General features: G+C 42.5%; 1 protein-coding gene and 1 pseudogene across 2 annotated transcripts in view; one reads left to right on the forward strand and one right to left on the reverse strand.

Moving 5' to 3' along the window:
- LOC128778845 (uncharacterized) overlaps positions 1–24,273 on the forward strand; it is a 180,021-nt gene that overhangs the window by 70,225 nt on the left and 85,523 nt on the right. The window contains exon 1 of one of the 2 annotated variants that reach the window (XM_053909171.1): positions 697–778. The exons of the other annotated variant lie outside the window; for it this stretch is intronic. The gene's annotated coding sequence lies outside the window, so the exon portion shown is untranslated. Of the gene's footprint in view, positions 1–696; positions 779–24,273 lie in introns of those variants that run through there. 2 annotated transcript variants of the gene reach the window in all.
- On the reverse strand, positions 3,876–4,534 carry LOC109250345 (60S ribosomal protein L35-like; annotated as a pseudogene).

A 24,273-nucleotide genomic window follows, 5' to 3' on the forward strand; every position in this document is an offset into this window, starting at 1 on the left:
AAAGAGAGCTTACTGTGAGCCAGGCAGTGTTCTACAGACTTAGGATACACCAGTGAACAACTGATAGTGGGGATATGATGGGCAAAGCACAGCCTTCTCTGAGATTGCAAAGCAGGTAATCTTGTCTCACCTAAAGGGTCGAGAGGGTCCGCAGAGAAGAGGTGCTTTGATTGAACCCAGCAGGATGAGAAGAAATTAGGTTGGCCAAAAGGGTCAGGGGAAATGGTTCAGCTAGCTGTTGCAGGGGAGGAGCTTGTGAGAAAGAAGGAAAAGAGTTTCTTCACTGCTAGTGCATATGGTGTATGGGTCCAGGGTGGCAAAAATGAGTCCTGAGACCCAGGCAGGGACCAATCCATAACGGCCATCTAAGCCACCGCAGTGAGTCCAGAATTCATTCAGGGCATTTGAAGACCACTGAAGGTAAGGACAATTTGTATTGGAACTGTCCAACAGAACTTTCTGTGATGGTGGAGATTCTGCGATGCCCAATATGGTAGCAACTAAGCATGGTAACTTTTGCACACTTGAAATATGGACTATTGTGCCTAAGGAACTGAATTTTATTTATTTTATTTTATTTTATTTTATTTTATTTTATTTTATTTTATTTTATTTAAATTTAAATGGCCACACGTGGCTAAAAGCTACCTTATTGGACAGTGCATGTCTGAATCATCTTTTCAAATCATATCCAGAATTACAACCACATGTTTTCTGCACTGCACCGCCGTGTGGCCTTCTGCTCCTGTGAAGCCTTTCCCAACCACTGAGGCCCGAGGTACCAATCAAATCTCCCAGTTAATTGGATAGCAACTTCCTACAGGTTCTTATGTGTGTCTGCCTTCTTCCTTCACACTCTCAGACTGAGGACTACTCTTGGCTTTTGTTGTTATCCTATGGCAGGGCACATAGCCTCTGTTCACTGAGTAATTTTTGTTTCGGGATTGACTCTTGTTTTCCTTCCTGGGCTGATTATGCGTAAAAAGCTCAAGGATGCAGACACTAGCTTGGTCTATGGGCTGCCCCATTAGATTTGTATATCCCAGCCCCCTGAATGTGCATGGGGGACATCTGCCTGAGAAGCCAACCTGCATGGCCTCTCAGAGTCCTGCCAGAATCTCTCACTTGTCCACCCCTTGGACATTTCAATTCTGTGAATGAAGTGAGGTAGAGGGATTCTCTGCTTCTTCATGGAAAGGCAAGATGTCACTTCATGGCGCCTTGTTGCCACCCAGAAGAACTGTTGGGTTGCTCTTCTAAAAGTCTTATGGTGACAGGGGACTTGCTTTCCATTCCTGTATTTTCTCTTGACAGTCAAATCACTTTCCCACTGGGGTTTACAGCCTAAAACTGATTGGGAAAGGGTCTTATTTCCACGCTTATGTTTTCAGCTTGAAGCATAAAAGAAACTGTTCTTATGCTTTCAATTGATTTGGGGATAATCAATGATCCACCACTTTTCTTGCTTCCCTCAGTCACCAGAGCCAAAGATGTGTGAAGCTCCCACCTGAGTTCTCTCATGTGATTAGCCCAGGGCTAGTTCTTCTCTCTCTGGAAGTACAGATAGTGTTGCCCCATTTTCAGAGTACATAGAAGATAAGGGACGTGGTAATTTTAGTGATGGCATGAAGATTTTGCCCTGGCAGAGTCTCAGTTCCCACTTGGAGAATGTATCTTCATAGAATTAACAACAGACTGTTGCAAATATCATTTAGTCAGTGCTTATATTTTCTCAGTGTCCCTTCGGTTGTTGTCACCTGCAGTGACAGGGGCCTCATTGCCACTTGAGGCTGTCCTCCTGTCCTCAGGCCCTTCTGACTATTGGAACATACTTCACTGGGCTGAACTAAAATCTGCCCATGGGAGCTTTCACTCCTGGCTTCTGGCCTTCCTCTGGGGACCTGATAAGCCCAGCCTCATCATCCCTCCTTCACATGAATACCCCTGAGTATTTGATGATAGCCCAGTCTTCTCTTCTCTACTAGGCTCCCAGAGTTCTTTTAATGATTTCTTGGCGGATGGGATATCAAGCCCCAGTCCTCTTGGCTGACCATTTTTAGTTTCTCCTCAGAGCAAGCACCCAGAAAAAAACAGATCAGCTTTATGTAGAGATGTGGAGAATTAGCATCCTGGGCAGAAATGGCATGAAATCTTGTGTAGTTGTGTATCACAGGGAGGCCCAAAGTAGTGGTCCTGCCTGCATAGTGAGGGAATCTTACTTTTTGTCCTGTGTCCTCAGACAGACTCAGCTGTGGGAGGATATGTCTCTCATTTGCATCAACACTGTCTGGCACAGTGTCTCATCCAGAGTGGGTACTTGGTGAATATTTGCTGTTGGGCTGTGGGGATGATATCAGTCCTGCTTTAGAGCAGAGGGCGTCCAGAGAGAGAATGAAATGAGATGGCATGCATGTAGGATCTAAAGAGCACTTAAAGTGAGGACACAGAGCTTACAATTAATTCAAAAAATAAATGAAGAGGCAGTGGAAGGAACTGAAGGAAGAGACTGAAGTGGCTGCAGCCACAAGAAAGATGATATTAGGAGAGGCAGACTCTGTATTGGGATGGGAGAGGTGAGAAGCAGAATGCTTGTTTTCCATTTCTCCAGGAGACTCCTTCTTGAGGCCTCCTCCTCTGCATAAATGATGGCCACTCCTTACAATGGCTCTCAGAAGCAGGAGACAGGGCAGGACTGTTGTGTTCTTTGTTCAGATGAGCAAAGGGCCCAGGGGATTTGCCTCACCTTCCCAAGGGAACAGGATCAGTTATGGACCCAGCGTTCCTGCGGCCATTCATGTCACTGTGGGGATTGGCTTCAGTGAATTCAGGAATGGCCGGAAATGAGAGGTTAGGAAACTGGAGAAAGTTGAGAGAGCTTTTAAAAGAAGCCATGCTGTTCGTGGTGTTTGGTGGTGCCAGTTTGATTCAGTTCAGTAGCTATTTGTTGAGTCTCTGTGTGTCCTTCCTGCTGGAAAGAATAGTCATGCGCTCTATTCCTTCAGAAAAGCAATATGGGCATGAAGGTCAGTGACAGCTACCCATCAACAGGGGAATGCGTTTAATTTATGAGTTGGGGAAAGATGTAACAGGCTCAAAGTGGTTACTGAAAGCCATACCCTTTTGTATAATAAGAGATTAGAACTTGGTGTCTCTGGCTTAGAGGTGATTCTCTTAGGCTGCCAGCTCAGTGCTTGGCCCTGTGGCTCCACGTCTGAGAGCCCTAGGTCCTGTGGAAGTCACAAAGATGAACAAGATATGGTGAGCCACAACAAATTACAATCTAGCAAGGGAAGTAAGTCAAATGGACATGTAGCTATATAATTGTATTATTCCACTATGCTGTTTTTACAAGGGAGGGAGAAATTGCTTCCTACTGAGAGGATAACTAGAAGCTTCATGAAGCAGGAGATAATTTGACATGCTGTTTGACCTCCAAACTTCCCCTGCCCTTATCTTTCTATCTCTATACTTTCCACCCAGGTAGTCAAACCAAAATTCCAGAGGAGTCATTACTGATGCTTCTCTTTTTCCTCTTCTCTGACATCCAATCTGTTGCTGGTTTGCTTAGCATCTGTCTCCAGCATAGAACTTGATTCTATCCATTTCACTCTATTCACTGTCATCACTGAAACCCTGGACACAACCACCTGTTGCTGGGACTGTTGAAAGAACTTTTTAGGTGGCTTAAAATTCTGCTCATTTTCTTAGCCTATCAACAGTTTTTTTGCAGCAGCCAGAGTAATCTCCCCAAAAGGTAATTCAAGATCCTGGCACTACTCTGCTCACAAAACCTATGTGGCTTCTTGTATTAGTCAGTGAAATATTTTTTCACAGGTTTTTTTTTTTTCCAGTTTGCATTTTGTTGATGTCAGTTTTCAGACCTTGACCACATATTCCTGCAGTGGGAACAGCCTCTCCTCCTGCTGCTGCTTCTTGGTCTTCAGGTTCTGTTTGTGCTTGGTCAGCTGGCAGCACCTGGCATATGTCTTCCTGGGCTGCAGATCCAGGGGCTTTTACTTCTTCTTCTTCTAATGTTTCTTTATTTTTGAGAGGGAGGGAGGGAGGGAGAGAGAGAGGGAGAGAGAGAGAGAGGGAGAGAGAGAGAGAGGGAGAGAGAGAAAGAGAGAAAGTGGGGGGGGGACAGAGAGAGAGGGAGACAGATCCCAAGCAGGCCCCTTGCTGTCAGTGCAGATCCTGATGTGGGTCTCAAACCTGAGCCAAACTGTGAGATCATGACCTGAGCCAAAACCAAGAATTGGATGCTTAACTGACTGAACTAGCCAGGTGCCCCAGTGGCTTGTACTTCTTTCCCTTGTACACTTTCCTGAGGTTCCCTTTCTGAGTCTGGTTAATGACAGTGAGAACATGGGCAATAGATTTGCTAACAACTCAGATCTTGGAGAGTTTGGAAGGAAGCTGTGTGGCCTGTCACTTTGGTGACACACAGCTGGGACAGTTCCATCTTCAGGTTTTCTAGCTGTTTAGACAGCTCCCTCTTCTTGCTATGAAGGTATTGAGCCTTAATCCTGGCCATGGCTACACAAGCTGCTGCTACCTGCTCCTTGGGGAAGAGAGCAATTTTAGATATTTCAAATAAGGAATATTAATGTAAGATTTTGTTGCATAGATGAAATAGAGGATGGGAGGCAACCAGAGAAGGAAACCGCTTCTAACTCTAGGTTGGTAAAGGACCCAAACCCCAGAACCTAGAAGCTGCTCAAACCATGATGCATCCTGCCTGGTGGGAGCTGTGACCTTAGAGGAAGGGGATGTCTTGTGGGAAGCTGCAAGGACAAAGGAGATGCCACCATTGTTGTAAAATGCCAATTGAAACCAAGAAGAGGGGAATACTCCGGCCTCTCTCTTCTTCCTGTATATTAGTCTTCCATTATCAAGACACCTTGAGAAAGGCTGAATGGTAGAAATAGATTGACAGAAAGTAGGTGAAGACTGGCATACTCCCAGCTCTCTGCCATTGCCTGCAGGGCCTCACCTGATCTGCCCCTGACCACCTGTCCATCCTTGCCTTGTACCAACCTGTTTTCCTCCTGCTCTGCCAGGCCTGCTCTGCCAGTCTCCTTTCTGGTCCTGGAGTATCCCAGGCTCTTCTTTCTGTACTCCTTTGGATAATGTTCTCTCTTTCTGGAATGGGCATCCCTTGGTCACTTTCATGGTTGGCTCCTTCTTTGCATCCTTCAGTCTTAGCTCAAATGGTATCTCCCCAGGGGGCCTTACCTGACCACTTTATTTATTTATTTATTTATTTATTTATTTATTTATTTAAAGTTTATTTATTTTTTAGAGAGAGAGAGAACAGGGGAGGGGAGAGAGAGAGGGAGACACAGAATCCGAAACAGGCTCCAGGCTCTGAGCTGTCAGCACAGAGCCTGACGCGGGGCTTGAACCCATGACTCATGAGATGATGACCTGAACCAAAGTCAGATGCTCAACCAACTGAGCCACCCAGGTGCCACCCCATTTAAAGTAGCTGCCCTCACCTTACAAATGACTACTCTGTGATATCACCCTGGCATTTTGTTGTGGTGCTTATCATAATCAAACTTATTTATTTGTTTGCTATTTATTAGTTGTCTTTCCTGAGTTCATTCAGGTCTGTGCTCAAATATCACCTCCACAGGAAGGCCCTCTATGACCACCCAAGCTGAGGAGTGCCCCTTTCCTATCACATTCTATTTCACTACACAGCTTAATCAATATTCTTTTTTATATAGTTAGTCATTGCTTGGCAAACACACCCACTCCTCTCAGCCCCACCCCCAACCCATACATTTTTCTTCCCCACTAGATTATAAACTCTGTGAAAGCAGTGTGTAGATATTCACTTGAAAGGAAAGCCCCATGAAGGAAGGGGACTTAGGTGTCCCATTCAGCTGCATGAACTGTTATAAACGTCTCCAGCACTTAGAATGATGCCAGACGTGGTACACACTTAGTGAATACCTGTGGCATGAACGAATAAATAGTGTTGAAGTTGAGTAGAATCTCAAAAAGCAGTGATGGGAGAGAAGAAAGAAGATTCTCAACCAATGGAAAAGCAGAGATATTGGAAAGTGTACATTTTGGGAAAGACGAGAACTTGGTTTGTTGGAATGTAAAGACCGTGATGGGTGTTAGGTAGGGGTTAAGTCAAAAAAAGGCAGGTTGAGGCCAGATTATGGAAGACCTTAAAGGCTGTTCATGAGTTTATTCAGTTAGGTATGAGGGAGCTGTGAAATATTCAGACTAAGCCCTGAAATACACATAGAAAGTGTCTGAAGATTTACTTCACTTTTAACACCAGTGACAATTCTGTGGCTTTCTGAGAGTCATAATTGGTTTAGACAGAGGGATGCCATTAGCAAAGATTGGTGAGCTTAAGAGGAATTCTAGTTTGGTTAATTGGTTGAATCATTTATTCATCAAGGATTGAGATACCTGGTAATAACCAAGTTCTGTGCAAGGGAAGAGACATTTAAATGTAAAGCAGGATATTAATGTAAATGTAGAAATGGGATCCCTTCCCTTGGGCTCACTGTCTAATAAGGGAGGTAAACCTGTAAACAGGTCATTAATGCAGTGTGATATGTGCTATTAGAACTCTGTGTACCATGGGTGGGGGCAGAGCAGGGGGTAGCAGCCAGCTCTTCCTGGGGCTGTTAGGAAGGCTGTTCACATCCCAGGCCAAGCTTGGAAGGTGAGCAGGCAATGGCAGGAGAACAAAAGTGTGAAGGGAAATGAAAACAGAGGGGGCAGTATAAAACGTAGAGGGGTACAAGAGCCTGGCTCTCTGGGAAACAGGAAGCAGCAGTTTTGTGTGCAGAGTGTATGGGGGCTGGGCAAGTGACCAGGGCACCATGGATTGGATGTGATGAAATGTGTGAGGTCAGAAATATGGGAGCGGCCAGGTAATGAAGACCTTTATCACCTTGAGGTAAGGAGTTTGAAGAAGAGGTCTGTTTCCTCCCACTCCCTGACTTCTTCTTATAGCAGAAATGCTCTCTTTGTGGCCCCATCATACCCAATTTACACTCATTCGTGTTCAGTTTTTTGCTAAAAGTATTGAATAAGTTTCTATTATATGCCAGACACTATTGTATACATTGAAGATATGGTGGTGAATAAGGTAAACAAGTTGCCCTCATGGAGTTTATAGTCTAACGGGGAAGGTACATACATCTATATGTGTGTATGTACATATTGTGTATATTTATTTGTTACCAAGTAATGATCAATTTTGTGAAAATAACATTTATGTGTGTATATGTGTATACATTATTTTGCCAAGTGAATTATTAGTTCTTGGAAAAATAAAACTCTGTAAAGAAATAAAACACAATGAAAGGGGGTGTTTAAGTTTTGGAAGGTATTTCTGTTCTGTGGAAGTGACATGAAAAAGATCTGAATAGAGGAGCAAGCCAGGTATCATGGGGAAGAGTGTTTTAGTCAGAGAAGACAGCAAGTGCAAAGGCCCTGAGGCAGGAGGTGTTCCAGGAAGAGCAAGGAGGACAGTGTAGCTGAAGTACAGTGAATAAAGAAAGAGGGATAGCAATAAAGGAAGCAGTTAGCAACCAATCATGGTGGGCTTGCAGGTGATGGATGAAGTTACAGATTTTATTCTAAATGTGATGAGAAGTCATTGGAAAGTTTTGAACAATACATTATGAAAGAATCATGCTAATTGTTTGTAAGTAATAGCCTTTAGTGGGACAGGGGTGGAAGCCAAGAGGTAGGTTGGGAGGCTGTTGCAGTAGTGTAGGTGAGAGATGATGGTGGCTTGTTGCAGCTTAGCATTGATGCTGTTGTTGAGAAATGGTCAGATTCTAGATATATTTGAAGATGGAGCCAGTAAGTTTGCTGATGGATTGAATGTGGGGTGTTAAGGAAAGAAAGAGGGAAATCAAGGATGATTCCCATGGTTTTTGACTTGAGCACCTGGGTGAACAGCGGTGCCATTTACTGAGACAAGAGACAGTGATGGAAAAGCAGATTTGTAAGAATGTAAAGAGCAGGGAAGTCAAAAGTGTTAATTTGGAGATGCCTATCAGGCACCCAAGTGGAGATGCCGTGTGGGTAGCTGGATGCACAAATCAGAAGTTAAGGGGCAAAGTCAGAGGTGGAGGTAGAGTTTTGGGAGCATGTACATGTTGGGGTTAAATGCTGTCCCTGTGGTCCTGACCATTTTTCCAGCACAGAGCAGTGCTGCTCCTTCCATGAAGCCTTCCTTGACTGTCCTGGACCTTTCCTTTGCCTTTCTGTTATTTCCTTTAAGCTGAAGACTTTCATTTGGGCAAGCTGTGCCTTCACCTTTGATTTATATCTCTTGAAGCTTCACAGGACCTTGAATGGGGTGCTTAGGCTGAGGGGTGCCGACCTTCTATGTCTAGAGGCAGGTGGGCCATGTTTCCCAAGGTTGTCTATGGCTGATATTTGGGTCTATCAGACACGCATAAAGACAGATTCAAAACATCATCATAGAAACTAAAGGCAAAAGGACACATACTGTATGATTCTGTTTATATGAAATACCCAAAATAGGCAAATCTGTAGAGACCGAAAGCAGATTAGTGGTTGCAGGAGCTGGGGCAGGGGGATTGGCAAAAGTCTGCTTAATGAGTAGAGTTTCCTCTGAAGTAATGAGAAAGTTCTGTAAGTTGGTGATGGTTGCACAACATTGTGAATATGCTTAATGCTGTTGAATTGTATACTTTTAAGTGGTGAATTTTATGTATGTCAATGTTACCAAAATGAAAACAAAAATACCCCAACTATGTCATCAGGGATGGTTTCCACAAGACTCCTCATTGTCTTCCCTTTGAGGAAGCTTCCCCACTCACCCTGACTCCCTGTACTTAGGTAGGGATGGAGGCTAGGGGCTAGGCACTGGGGATGGGGGAGGTTGGATGTGTGTGGCTGGGGGCTGGCACTGATCTGCTTCAAAGGGCAATCTGTCTATTTATAGAGAGAAGTGGAGGAAGGCAAGGTCAGGATTACAGAGCAGGGTCAATTTATTCCTACCCAGTCTGAGGTCTGGTATGCACATGGGGTGGGATAAGGGCTGGCCACAGGGGCTAACAAGCTGGCAGCTGTGATGGCCAGTCATTTGTGGCCCACCAGTACATATCAGGGTGGTTACTGACACCCTTTCTTGCTAAGTCCTTGCTGCCAGAGGTATCTGGGAAGCTCTGGGTGACTTGTGTTGCTGTTTGCAAAGTCTGGCCTTTCTCTTTCCAAGCTAGGGAAGGAGCCCACTAGAGAACTCCATGAGAGAAGCTGGAAAAACCAAGACATTCCTAATGATCTGATTGCCCATCCCCCTATTGGGTGATCACCTTTAGATTTTTAGGGCAAGGTTCTGTGGGCTGTGCTTTGGGGTTTCCTAAGGAACCATTAGCTTGTCAAGCACCTGAAATTACCAGGTAAAATGTAAGATGTTTTTATTTTCAGGCATATATAGTGTTGCCTTTGGTAGACTCTTAGCATATGTGTTACTTGGGAGGAAGAACTTACTAGCTATTGCATTAGCATGGATAAGTGAATCAGTCCAGGGACAGTCACAGGGGGCACCAATGGATTTGAATGAGGAGGGTGGTGATATTTCCAGAGATAGAAGTGGAGGACAGAGATGGAGATCCAGAAAAGTTTGAGACCATGTGGAGTCTTCAATGAAAATAAGCAAAATAAGGGAAATTGTATAAAGATATCTGGTATGCTGATATTTCCAGCATTACTATATTAGGACTGGGTGTTTGCAGCCCCAGGTCTGTAACTTGGGTGTGACTCTGGAAATAGGAGTTGTCTTAGCTTGGGCTGCCATGACAAAACACCTTAGGCTGGGTGGCTTAAACAACATACATGTACTTCTCACAGTTCTGGAGCTGGAAGTCTAAGACGAAAGTGCTGGCAGAATTGGTGTCTGGTGAGAGCTCTCTTCCTGGCTTGCAGACAGCCACCTTCTTGCTGTGGCCTCACATGGCAGAAAGAGAGGGAGAGAGAGAAAGAGAGCAAGAGCTCTCTGGTGTCTTTTCTTAAAAGGTAACTAATCCTATCAGACCAGCACTCCACTTTATGATCTCATCCTTTCTGACACCTTAATTACTTCCTAATGACCCTATCTCCCAGTGTAGTTACATTGAGAGATAGGACTTCATCATATGAACCAGAGTGGGACAAACTCAGCCCATGGCAGGAGTCATAACCACACAGCCCCAGGAATGCTCTCTGGCAGGGTCCAGAAGTCTAGAGATGAGGCCCAGTGGCCTGGGTTCAGAAACCCACTCTAGGGATTGTGAGTTGTATCCTGGGGTGTTCTTTGTGAAAACCAGCTCAGCTTAGGACTCACCATGTAGATGAAAACTGAGGAGATCCCAGACCTGGAGACCCTGTGTCTCAGGGATGAGTCACAGGTGGACCAAGCTCCCCTGGTATTCTGAAACACCTTGTAGGGGTCGGGACACATGTGGGGCTAGGGGCCAAGGCAGTCCTGTAGTGAACTGTGTCTGGAAAATAGAGTGCAGTAAATTCTTGGCTTATGGAATGTCTTTAAGGCTCTGGTTGAATAATATATGCAGACTGGGTTTGACTCCTAGGTGGAACAGAAAGCTGCTGAAATTGTCTGTCAGAAAGTGCCATAGCCCAGGAATCTGGTTAATGATTACAGGTGTGTGTGTGTGTGTGTGTGTGTGTGTGTGTGTGTGTGGTGGAGAGACAGATCTATCCTGGGCCAAGTGCTGGGTAAATGAAGGAGAGCCTCTTGTTGACCCTAGGATGATAGGCACAGAATATTATTCTTAAGAAAATTACATGGCAGGTCAGCACAGAAGGCGTAAAGCCCAGGCAGTTTGGTGCTTCCAGAATACAATCTCAGTGTCTTTTCATTCGACATTAAGATGATCTGATCTTCTGATCTTACCTCCCATTTTTCTCTACAGGGAAAATCTTTAAAAATGTTTATTTATTTATTTGAGAGAGAGAGAGGGAGAGAGAGAGAAAACAGGTGAGTGTGGGGAGGGGCAGAGAGAGAGGGCAAGAGTCCCAAGCAAGCTCCGTGCTGTCAGTACTGAGCCCCACGTGGGGCTCAATCTCATGAGCCTGTGAGATCATGACCGGAGCTTAAATTAAGAGTCAGGCGCTTAACTGACTGAGCCACCCAGGTGCCTTGCCACTGGAAATCTGTTTTCTGATACTTGACTAAACCTTACTAACTTCAACCTTCTTACCTTTGCATATAAGCTTCCTTTTGGCCAAATCCGACCTTCCTATTCTTTCTATTCTTTAAGAACATCTCAATCCTCACCTCCTCCATCCTTCTGATTCCTCTAGCCCACAGGGATCACTCTCTCTTTAGACATCTTAAAAGGTTTAAAATTGCTTTCACTTCTTGGTAAAATCATAGCTTTTCCAAAAAGAGAGATTTCAGAGATGTCACCACTATAGTCAGCGACAGAGTGGATGACCGACCAACATCCACTGAATGGCAATTTATGCAATCCTAAAACTCAAGCAGTCAGTGTTTAAAAAAGAAGGAAAAGCTAGGCAGGTGGAAATATGTGTGATCAATGATTAATGAGCCTCCTGAAAGGGAGTGCTTTAGGAATAAGAGCAGTAGCATCACTGGAAGCAAATATGAAATTGTGGCTCTTGGAGCAAAAGAAAGCTTCCCTTAATTAATGGGTAGCTGGCAAAAAACAAAGAAAACCAGTCATGAGAGGGGCTGAAATGGGGAGCAGACTGAGAAAGGATAGCTTGAAGATGTAGGTAGGTGATGGTGGCAATTTTGAAATGTCATGTTTATCAATGAATAATAAATGACCGATGTAGTGGAAGATGGAGGGCTGGTTCTTTAGAAAGGTAAGGATGGGGTTTGTGAAATGATAAGGGAGTTAAGTGTAGATAGCTCTATTAGAAGATATGTCAGTTTGCTTCCATTCTAGGTGTTGTCTGTGAGCATGAATGGATTTGCTCTGTGGAGTGCTGGAGGCTTCAACAGCTGCAGGTGTTGTTTACATGTTCCGCTCGCTTTCATGCTGAAGTGTGGTGTATCTGTTAAATACAGGCTGTGGGGGTAGGCTGTTTGGGCTCAAATTCTGGCTCTATTACTTACTAATTATGGTTCCTTAGGAATGTTACCAAACCTCCCCATGCCTCAGTTTTTCTCGTCTATAAAATGGGACTAATAATAGTAACCCCCTTATAGTGTTTTTGTGAAGATTATAAGAAGTGTAATGTATGTAAGCATTCAGGAAGGTCTGGGATGTTGAAAGAGCCAGTACAGCGTTAATTCTTATTACCATTGGTTGTGAGTGACTTCACTGATTTTATGCTGTCTTCACGTCTTTGAGGATTGGACTGATAAAGGGCTAGTGCTCTTTTTTGGTGGAGGCATTAAGAAGTTGTGGGCCAGTGTGTACTCATCTGGCCTTAAAGGCTTTGAAAGCCCTGATATTTCAAATGTTTGAAAAAAATGTTTACAACTTTTGAAAAGCGAATACCAAGAACCTCTTCCCAGGTTTGTGGGTTTGAGGGGCTGGAGCTGTTTGTGTCTCTGTCAGTCACCATGTGTCACAGGGGGGACTGGTGCCTGCACCTGGGGACAGAAAGTAAGGTAGAGATTGACTGTTGGCCTTCAGACGGGACCCTTAAGGGATGCCATGGATTGTGATATGGTGGATTCTCTGGGCCAAAGACAGTTGTTTCATGTGACTTTTGATCCCTGACCAGTCTAGGGTATGGGGAGTGTTTACTGAAAGAATGGTATCCTCAGGGGCTTGAATTCACATCAGGAATTGACTCCTCACCACTTGTGTGACTTTAGACAGCTACCTAACTTCTCTGGGCCTTGAAAAATAGGCGGAATAAATAAGATAACGTATGTAGAGTGTCCGGCACATAGTAAGACTGAGAAATGTTAATTCCCTTTTCCTCAGTGTCCTCATCTCTAAAATGTGGATAATAAAAAATTCTGAGGCTTTAATAATAATTATAGATAGTAGGTATAAATTCATTCATTCAACAAGGTTTTTTTGTGTGTGTGTGTCATCTATATGGCAGGCACCATCTTAAGGGCTTAGGACATAACAGTGAATTAAAGATACTTGCCCTTTGTAGTTTAAATTTTAGAAAGGGAAGATAGACAATAATATAAATGAATAAAGTTTCTAGTGTGTTAAAAGATGCTAAGTGCTGTGGAAAAAATAAAGGTAGGATAAGGAGGCTTGGGGCCGCTAGGGGTGGGGGCAGTGTGCGGTATTAAATAGGATGGCCAAGACAGGGTTCATTGACAAGGTGGTATTTGTGCAAAGACTTAAGATGAGGAACTGAATCATAATGATATTTAGGGGAAGAGCACTCCATGCAGAAGAAAGAGCAGTGCAGATGCTGTGGGAGTGTGTGTGGCATATTCCAAGAACAGCATGGAGGTCAGTACGGCTGGAGCAGAGTAAGGGGAGAATAGAAGGAGACCAATTCAGGGGAGTAAGAGAGAGCCAGACCATGTAGGGCTTTGCTGGCTGTTGGGAGGGCTTTGGCTTTTACTCTAAATAAAATGAGGATATGTCGCAGGATTTTGAGTAGAGAGGAATGATTATATCTGCCGATTTAAGGGAATCACACTGCACACTAGCTACTGTATCCAAAACTGACTGAAGAAAGGCAAGGGTGGAAACAGGGAGACCAGTTAGAAGGCTATTGCTATGTCCAGGTGAGAGATGATGGTGGCTTGAACCAAAATGGTAGCAATGGTAGGTGAGAAGCAAGTGGATCTCATATTCTTGAAGGTGGAGTCAATAGGATTCATTGATGATTGGATATGGGGTATGAGAGAAAGATAGGAATCAAGGATAGTCTGAATAACTAGGAGAATGCCATCAATGAAGAAGAATATGGAATCAGTTTGGGTGGGGAAAATTAGGAGTTTACTTTTGATCAGGTTGAATTTGTGCTAATATTAAATATCTAAGTGGAAAAGTCATACAGATAATTGGTTATATGAGTCAGAAATTTGGGAGCGAGAAATGGGCCAAAATATACATTTTGGAATTGACAACATATAATTGGTGATAATTAAAGTCATGAAGCTGGATGAGGTCACCAAGAAAGTGAGTGTAGACATAGAAGAAAAGGTACCCAGGGCTAGCTCTGGGCCTCCTTAACTTAAAAAAGTTGGGCAGAAGTACAAGAATCAGCGAAGGAAGTTGAGGGGAAGTGATCCATGAGTTAGAAGGAAAACCAAGGGTGGTTTAATGGAAGCTGAACTTAAGAAAGTGTTTCAAGGAGGGAGGAGTGATCAACTGTGTCAAATGATGTGACAGGTCAAGTATATTAGTAACCTATTGTGTAACAAATCACTACAAAACTTAGTAGCTTAAAATAATAAACATTTACTGTATCACAGAGTTTCTGAGGGTCAGGAATCTGGGAGTGGCTAAATTGGGTGCCTCTGACACAAGATCTCTTACAAGGTTGTGGTCAAGCTCTCATCTGGGGCTTCTGTCATCTCAAGTCTAGACTGGGGCTGGAGAATCCTACTCCAAATTCTTATAGTTTTTGGAAGTCCTCAGTTCCTCATTGGCTGTTGTCCAGATATCTCAGTTCCTCACCATGTGGGCTCTTCCATAGGCTGTCTGAGTGGCCTCATGACATAGTAGCAGCTTCTTCTCATGTGATCCAAGAGAAATAGAGAGAGTGTAAAAGAGCACCTAAGAGGGTAGTAATGGTCTTCTGTAACCTACTTTTAGAAGTGTTATACCATCACCTCTGGATGTTCTTGGGAAGAGAGGACACAAGAGCATGAGTACCAGAGGGTGGGGAGTCATTTTGGAAGTTGATTACCACACCAAGTATGACAAGAAGAATTGATCATTGGGTTTAGCAATGTGGAGATTATTGGTGACCTTAACAAAATCTGTGAAGAGAAATGTTTGATTGAAGTTGATGTGAGAAATATTGGGAAGAGGAGTACTGGGACAATGAGTATAGACAACTCTTTTGAAGAGTTTTCTGCAGCGAGGAGAAAAGAAATGGGGTAATAGCTGGAGAAGGAAGTGTTTTTTCCTAGGATGAGAGAATAACACTATGCTTGTATGTTGATGGGAATAGTCCAATAGAGAGTAGAAAATAGATTACATAGAAGAGAAAGTACTGTCCTTGAGTGGGAGAGATAAGAACTTGTGTCAGGAAGGAGGGGTTGACTTTAATGTATTTTTAAATGTTTATTTGTTTTTGAGAGAGTGCAAGCAAGAGAGGGGCAGAGAGAAGGGGACAGAGGGTCAGAAGTGGGCTGTGCACTGACAGGCTGACAGCAGCGAGCCTGATGTGGGGCTCAAACTCACGAATTGCAAGGTCATGACCTGAACTGAAGTCAGTCGCTCAACTGACTGAGCCACCCAGGTGCCCCTAGGAGGGGTTGACTTTAGATGGAGGCAGGCTGGATTTTATCTATAGCGTTATTTGGGAAGATAACTATGTGGTATGTGGGCAGATATGGTTATGAGAGTTTGTGGAATTATCTTCTGGTTGCTCCATGTTTCTCAGTGAAGTATCATCAGTTGGGCTTGTTAGTGTGTGTGTGTGTGTGTGTGTGTGTGTGTGTGTGTATACATATATAAATATAAATATAAATATAAATATAAATATAAATATATATATATAATTTTTGAGAGAGAGAGAGGCAAAAGAGAGAGAGAGAGAGAGAGGAGGAGGAGGGATAGATGGAAAGGGAGAAAGAGAGTCTTAGGCTCCATGCCCAGCACAGAGCCCCATGTGCATTGACTGTGGCATCATGACCTGAGCCAAAATCGAGAGTCAGACGCTTAACCGACTGAGCCATCCAGGTCCCCCAGATGGTATATGTTTTAAAAAATCATGGCTTTGATAGCTTTGGTAACTTTGATGATGATGAGTAACTGTGGCCACAGTAAAAGCACCTTCCCTGCTTTAAGTTAAAAGTAGAATTTTTGTTCTCATAACTTGTCCAGATAGTGGGACATCTACTCTTCGTAGAGTAACATGGAAACAAAGAGCTATTTAACCTAAAATAAATAACTTATGCTAAGAAACTATAATAGACAAAATTAGAGGTCAATATTCTTGATGAACATAGATGCAAAACATTTCAACAAAATATTAATAAGCTGGATTCAACAATACATTAAAAAGATCATACACCATGATCAAGTGGGATTAATTCCAGGGATGTGAGGATAGTTCAATATCCATAAATCAATTAATGTGATATGCCACATTAACACAATGAAGGATAAAAATCATACAATCATACCAATAGATGCACAAAAAGCATTTGACAGAATTCAACAACCATGTATGATAAAACTCTCAACAGAGTGTATATAGAAGGAGTGTACCTCAACATGATAAAGGTCATATATGACAAACCCACAGTTAATGTTACACTTAATGGTGAAAAGCTGAAAACTTTTCTTCCAAGATTAGAAACAAGACAAGGATGTCCACTTTTGTCACCTTTATTCAACATAATTTTGGAAATCCTAGCCACAGCAATTAGGCAAGAAAAAGAAATAAAATCATTTAAATTGGAAAGGTAGAAGCAAAACTCACTATTTGCAGATGACATGATATTATACATAGAAAATCCTAAAGCTGACAACCAAAAGCTATTAGAACAAATAAATGAACTCAGTAAAGTTGCAGGATACAAAATGAATATATAGAAATCTGTTGCATTTCTATCACCATAATAATGAACTATCAAAAAGGTAAAGTAAGAAAACAAGACCAAATACAATTGCATCAAAAAGAAGATACCTAGGAATAAATTTAAGGAGGTGAAAACCTGCACTATGAAAGCTCTAAGATGTTGATGAAAGAAACTGAAGATGAAACAAATAAATGGAAAGATATATTCTGCTGATGGATTGGAAAAGTCAGTATTGTTAAAATGTCTATACTACTCCCCAAAATCTACAGATTCAATGTACCCCTATGAAAATATCAATGACATTTTTCATAGAACTAGAACAAATAATCCTAGAATTTTTATGGAACTACAAAAGACCCCAAATAGTCAAAGCAATCTTGAGCAAGAAGAACAGAGCTGGAGGTATGCTCTCAGATTTCAAACTATACTACAAAACTGTAGTAACCAAAGCAGTATGGTACTGGCGTTGAAATAGACATGTAGATAAATGGGACAAAATTGACAGCTCAGAAATAAACCCACACTTTTATGATCCATTAGTCTACAGCAAAGGAAGCAAGAATATACAATGGGAGAAAGTGTCTTCAATAAGTGGCGTTAGGAAAACAGGACATGAAAAAGAATGAAACTGGACTACTTTCTTGTACCATATACAAAAATAAACTCAAAATGGATTAAAGACTTAGTGTAAGACCTAAAATCATGACATGCCTAAAAGAAAACAGATAGTAAACTCTTTAACATTGGTCTTAGTGATTTTTTGGGGGGTGGGGATCTGCCACCTGAAGTGAAGACAAAAACAAAAGTAAACAAGTGGAACTACATAAAACTAAAAAAAAATCGCACAATGACAGAAACCATTAACAAAATAAGGCAGTGTACTGAATGAGAGAAGATATTTGAAAATGATGTATCTAAGAAAGGGTTAACATTCAAAATATATAAAGAACAAAAAAACCCCCAGAATATATAAAGAACTCATACAACTCAATATAAAAAAAATCCAATAAAAATGGGTAGAGGATCTGCATAGACATTTTTCCAAAGAAGACACAGAGATAGCCAATAGGCATGTGAAGATGTTCAACATAATTATCCATCAAGGAAGTGCAAATCAAAACCACAATGAACTATTACCTTACTCCTGTTAGAATGGCTATTACCAACAAGACAAGAAATAGCAAGCACTGGAAAGGATGCAGAGAAAAGGAAACACTTGTGCACTGTTTGGTGGGAATGTAAATTGGCACAGCCACGGTGGAAAACAATATGGAGGTTCCTTAAAAAATTAAAAATAGAAATACCATATAATCCAGCAAGTCCACATCTAGGTATTTATATGAAGAAAACAAAAACACTAATTTGAAAAGACTTATGTACCCCTATGTTCATTGCAGCATCATATTTACAACAGTTAAGATATGGAAGCAAGTTGGGTGTCCATTGATAGATGAATGACTAAAGATGATGCCAGACACACACACACACACACACACACACACACACACACACACACACACACACACACACACATGAATACTACTCAATCATAAAACCAAGAATTCTTGCCATGTGTGGCAACATAGGTGGACATAGAAGGTAGTATACTAAGCAAAATAAGTCAGAGAAAGGCAAATACCATATGATTTCGCTTATATATAGAATCTAAAAAATCAAACAAATGAATAAACTCATATGAAAAACAAATGAGATAGACTCATAGATACAGAGAACAAACTGATGGTTGCCAGAAGGAAGGGGAGTGGGGGAATGGATGACATAGGTGAAGGGGATCAAGAGATACAGTGTTCCAGTTATAAAATAAATAGGACATGCAATGCAATGTTCAGCCATAGGGAATAGAGTTAATAATATTGTAACAACTTTGTATGGTATCATATGATAACTAGACTTACTGTGTTGACCATTTCCAAATGTATATAAGTATTAAATCTCTATGTTGTGTACCTGAAACTAATAAAATATTATGTCAATTATTCTTCATCAAGAAACAATTTTTATTTTTTAATTATTTACTTTTTAAAAGTTTTATTTATTTATTTTGAGAGAGGGAGAGGGAGGGAGGGTCAGAGAGAGAGGAAAAGAGATAGTCCCAAGCAGGTTTTGTGCTGACAATGCAGAGCCTGATGTGGGGCTTGATCTCATGAACTGTGAGATTGTGATCTGAGCCAAAATCAAGAGTCAGATGCTTAACAAACTGAGTAACCCAGGTGCCCCAAGAAGAAGAAACAATTTTTAAAAATAGTTTATGCTAAAACAGACAAAATCACTCACCACATTCTTATGTAGACAAGGAGTAACATCTCAAGAATTTAAGAAAAAAATTGCAGAAGAGAAATCTTAATATTGAGAAGATTCGTTCCATTAACTAATTTTTCCTCTGGGAATTGGGAAAAGACTGGACTCTTTATTTCAGGAGTATAATATACCTGTTCAACCTGGTTTGAAAACCTCTGTAAATGGAAAAACCTTGCGAGCAGAATGGCTGGGACTTTTAGGGTAGTTCAGAGCTCTGAAGATAGGCTTTCTGTCTTTGGATGAGGGAATTGAAGAGCTGACCAGAATACACAGTCAAAAAGGGCAGGGCCCTGTGGGAGCTCTCAGAATGTTTCTGGAAGAGGCAGGAGCACCAGCCCCACCTCAGCACCTCCTGTGCTCCCTTTCTGCTCATTGGATCTCACTAAAATAAATAGCAGTTAGGACTCTTCCCTGGACCCCTCAGCTGCCCAGCATCCTGCCTGGACCAGGTGACTTAATCTCCTCTTGAGCCCACTAGGAAGGCTCCAGAGAAGGAGGAGAGTGAGAGAAGCTTTTGAATGGGTCACATTAATGATGCTTAGAATCCATTTTCAGAAATGGCATCCCTCCCCTTCTGCCTTCTTGTCCTCCCTATCTCCTGCCCAGCTCCTCAGCTCTAGAATCTCCAGGTGCAGGCCTGACCATGGGGTCAGCCCTTGCCCCTCTTGTCCTGCAGGCAGTTCCCATGGGCACTCTCCTGGTTCTCAAAAAGCCCTTGCCCCATTGGCTGGGACAAAGTAACCCTGGAGATCCTGGATGCTCTCCTAGCAACCATGACAGAGCTGGTGGCCACCTCATTTTTGCAGAAACAGGTGCTCCTGTAACAGGAACAAAATCAATTAGCCAGCCTGATGCTAGTGTGCTAATGTTGCCCTATAAATGGCACTTGGCTCAGGAGAGTGACCTCTTCCTCCTAGGCCTCCTATCCCTGTTTTGGTGCTCAGTTTTCCATTGTTGCTTCAACCCCAGACTTCTGTGGGGCTGCACAGGCCACAGGGGTCCTGCAGAGGGCTAACTCTTGACTTCTCTTTATTCTGAAGTCAGTTGTAAAATCAAACGGCTGCCATCTCCACACCTATGAAGACCACAGGCTCTGCCCAGATGCTTCAGCTGAGGGGAGGGTCAGCTTAATTCCCATTTCTCATAAGGTCTCAGGAGTATGAGGAACAACTACTCTTTTCCTCTTTATTTCTTTAAAAACAGGAAAAAGATACAATAAAACTTTAAATTAGGTGATAACACTTTCCTCCTTAAAACATGCTTTCTCACGTTTATCTTATTTGATCCTTATAATCTGTTGGAGGCAAGGGCAGTATCCCCATTTTGCAGATGAGGGAACTGAGACCCAGAGAGGGGGCTAACTTACTTACTGACATTAAGCTGGTAAATGGCAAAGCTAGGGATGCAGGAAAGGGCAGAAGGGCCAGGAGGACGATCTCTTTTTGTGACTTCTGGAGGGAAATCCTCCTGGCAGCTGGAGCTGGGCTGTGTGTGGGGAGTGCTCTCCCTCCTTGGGCCTCATTGAAGGAGACTGGGGTTCTATGGAGCACTAACACCTCTCTGCCCCCCCACACCCAACCTGGGTCACCTTTCACTGTGACAACCTGGGTCACCTTTCACTGTGACAACTTTCCATTTGGTCTCATTTTCAAGAAAGATGTCTGAACAGCACGGCTGGACCTACTCTTGTATTAGTTTCCAAGGACTTTCACTTTGTCAAGCAAAACGAGGCACCTCTTTTACATCTGTACCCCATCCCTACAGATCAGCTTTTCAGCTAGATCAAAGGGCAAACAGCAACAGAGAGAGAACTAGAAACAGAACTCTCTTCCTTCCAGGTGGTCTTGCTGTGCAGAATATCGCTTCAGAAATTCTGTCTACACTATGAGGGTATGACTGTGAGGGAGCATCTCCTCTATGGATTTTAGGTGAACCTTGATCTTTCAGTGAGTCCCCTCAGGCCACCTTCTGAATCCCTTAAACATTCATCCTCATATTATGCCCTTTGTGCCCTTCTTCTGAAGTTGTGGGAGTTGATTCTTCCCAAAATAACCTGAATCAAAAAGTAATGGCTTGCAGGAAAGTTACAATTAGCTTTTCATTGGGAAAAAAAAGCTCAAAGATTTTTTTTTTAAAGGAAGAGGTGAAGGAAGGAAAAGAAGCCACTGAAAAATCTGTGGTCTTCTGAGTCAATTGAGAAAACGCTGAATTATTTCAGTGGAGAGCTATTTCGACAGGAGACGCATTGATTTTTGGCTTCTCTTCATTGTTTTTATTGTTGATTACATCCTCTTTTTCTAGAGTGTCAGCAGTGGGCAGAGGTGAATGAATTACTTTTCCTCACAGTCCATTGATTTCTGTGTTGACACACATTGATTTCAACTCAGAATAAGAAAGCACATCCTAATAGAGCTATCTAAAGTTGGAATAGTTGCCTTGGGGGTTGTGAGATCCCTGTCAATGGAGGTGTTCACACATAGGCTGAATGCCTGTGCAGGGAACATCTAGAGCTGATTTGAGCAGTGACTGGGAGGATAGCTTAGGTAATCTTTAATGTCCTCTATTTCGTGTTCAGCATTAAAACCTTGGATGACTTACTCACTTTAGGTAGAGCCTGCCTGTCAACAAGGACAATGTTTCCCACATGGTGGTATGCTAGATGATTTTCATTGGTGAGGATTTATTATTAAAAACAGGAAAAATGTAAAACAATGAGATATCATTATATACCTATTATAATGGTAAAAATCCAAAACACTGACAACACCAAATGCTAGCAAGAATTGGTCCAACAGGAACACTCATTCATTGCAGGTGGGAATGCAAAATGGTACGGCTAGTTTGGAAGATAGTTTTGCAATTCCTTACAAAAATAAATATAGTATTACCATGTGATCCAACAATCAAGGTTGTCGGTATTTACCCAAAGGAGCTGAAACTTATGTCCCTACAAAAACCTGTACACCGAAGTTTTTAGCTTTATTCGTAATTGCCGAAACTTGGAAGCAAGACATTTTTCAGTAAGTGAATGGATAAACTATGGTAATCAGACAATGGAGTATTATTCAGGGCTAAGAAGAAATGAACTATCAAGTCATGAAAAGACAGGAAGTGACCTTAAATGCATATTACTAAGTGATAGAAGTCAATCCCAAAAGGCTAAATCCTGCATTATTCCAACTATATGACATTCTCGAAAAGGCAAGACTATAGGAACAGTAAAAAGACAAGTGGTTGCCAGGGGTTGTGGGGGTTAGGAGTGGATGAATAGGCAGAACAATACTTTTTTTAAGGCAGTAAAAATACTCTGTATGATGCTATAGTGGTTGATACATGTTATTATACATTTGTCCAAACCTACAGAATGCAGGCCACCTAGAGTGAACCATAATGTAAATTCTTAAAAAAATTTTTTTTTAATGTTTATTTATTTTGAGAGAGAGAGAGAGAGAGAGAGAGAGAGACAGAGACAGAGGCAGAGACAGACATGGAGTGTGAATGGGGGAGGGGCAGAGATAGAGGGAGACACAATCTGAAGCAGGCTGCAGCCTCTGAGCTGTCAGCACAGAGCCCTACGTGGGGCTCAAACTCATGGACTGCAAGATCATGACCTGAGCTGAAGTGGGATGCTTAACCAACTGAGTCCCAGGTGCCCCAACCCTAATGTAAATTCTTTACTATGGGTGATTGTAACGTGTCAATGCAGGTTCATCAATTATAACAAATGTACCGCTCTGGTGGGGGGTGTTGACAATGGGGGAAGACTGTGTATGTGTGAGGCAGGAGGTATATGGGAACTCTCTGTGCCTTCCTCTCAATTTTTCTTTGAACCTAAAATTGGTATAAAATATAAAGTCTTAAAAAAACTGAAAAAAAGAGTAAAAATATAATTAGCATATCAGATCATGATTTTATATATATCATTGCCAAGGATGGAGCTAAGACAATCAATGCCATGGTAACCCACATTAAGACTGTACAAATTACAGGTGGAGTCCTAAAACTTGACCTTGAATATTTAAAACCTTCATTGCTGAATTTCTGCCCTGATCGTTCCAAAGAATGGATAGTACAGATGATCCAGATAAATCATATGGAGTTAGATCTACTGTTTCTCTATGCTGTATCTCAGTGCTCTTTTCAGTGATACATTGGAAGCAGATTTGAATTTGCACAGCCACAGAACTCAGGTTATAAAAATGTAGCTTTCATTAGTTCTAGAAACCTGTTTGATTTCTGAGTCCCTAGCTACATTAATGGAAAACAACTTCATTTTTATAAATTCCTGTTTTTGTTAGTTCTGGCCAGAGGTTTTCAGGTTAATTCGCAATTTATCATTCTTTTTAAAAGAATTTTTGTAAGCAATCTCTACACCCAGTGTGGGGCTAAAACACAACTCTGAGATCAAGAGTCACGTGCTGTACCGACTGAGCCAGCCAGGTGCAATTAACTAATATTTTGCCCCCCACCTTTTTCCTTCTTGGAGCTTACATGCCCTTGTATTGGGGTGGGGCATCAGGCCTATAGACCTGCAGGAGCTGGCTGCAGACTGGCCATGGCTGACATGTAGGTATCCTCCCTGTGAATGGGCATTGGCGTCTTGGCTGCTACAGCAGCTGCACACCCCGCCATGCTGCTGGTCCTTATCTGAACCTTGAGCCCCTTCAGGACAGTTGCAAGATCCCCCTGCTCCTCTCGGTGGGCAGGAGTGTGTGTAACAGATAGGAAATCTTCAGAGATTCTTCTTCACCACTCAGGGGACATGGGAGCTTTAGGGGGTGGGCCCAGGCTATCTCAAGACCTCTCTCCCTGCCTCTGCCCAGGCCTGCCCTCCCTCCGTTTTTCCTTGCGGTGTGTTGAACTCCTACTTACAATAACACGTTGAATGGCTGTCTCTGCCCAAGATTCCAGAGAGGAAGCAGGCACACTTACTGGATTATTATTGTAATAGCTGCCAACTGATCTCCTGGCCTCTTACCTTGATCCCTGACTATTCTCAGTAGTAGCTAGGGTCATGTCATAACTCTGCTTCAAGCCTTCCAGTGGCTTCCCATTTCACTCAGAGCAAAAGGCAAAGGGCCTCTGTGTATCAGCCCTTCCCAGTATGTCTCTGACTCTGTCTCTTGCTTCTCCTGTTGGAGCCACATGGTCTCCTGGCTGCTCCTGGAACATGCTAGGCATGTTCCTTCAATACTGTCTTGGCACCTCCTTTTCTGTCTTCCTGAATATCTGAATTGCTCATGCCTTCTCTTTCTTCAAGTTTACTCAAGTCACTTTCTCAC

This window comes from Panthera pardus, unplaced genomic scaffold, assembly GCF_024362965.1.
Source record: "Panthera pardus isolate Hobbes unplaced genomic scaffold, ASM2436296v1 HiC_scaffold_21, whole genome shotgun sequence".
In the NCBI taxonomy this organism is placed as follows: Eukaryota; Metazoa; Chordata; class Mammalia; order Carnivora; family Felidae; genus Panthera; species Panthera pardus.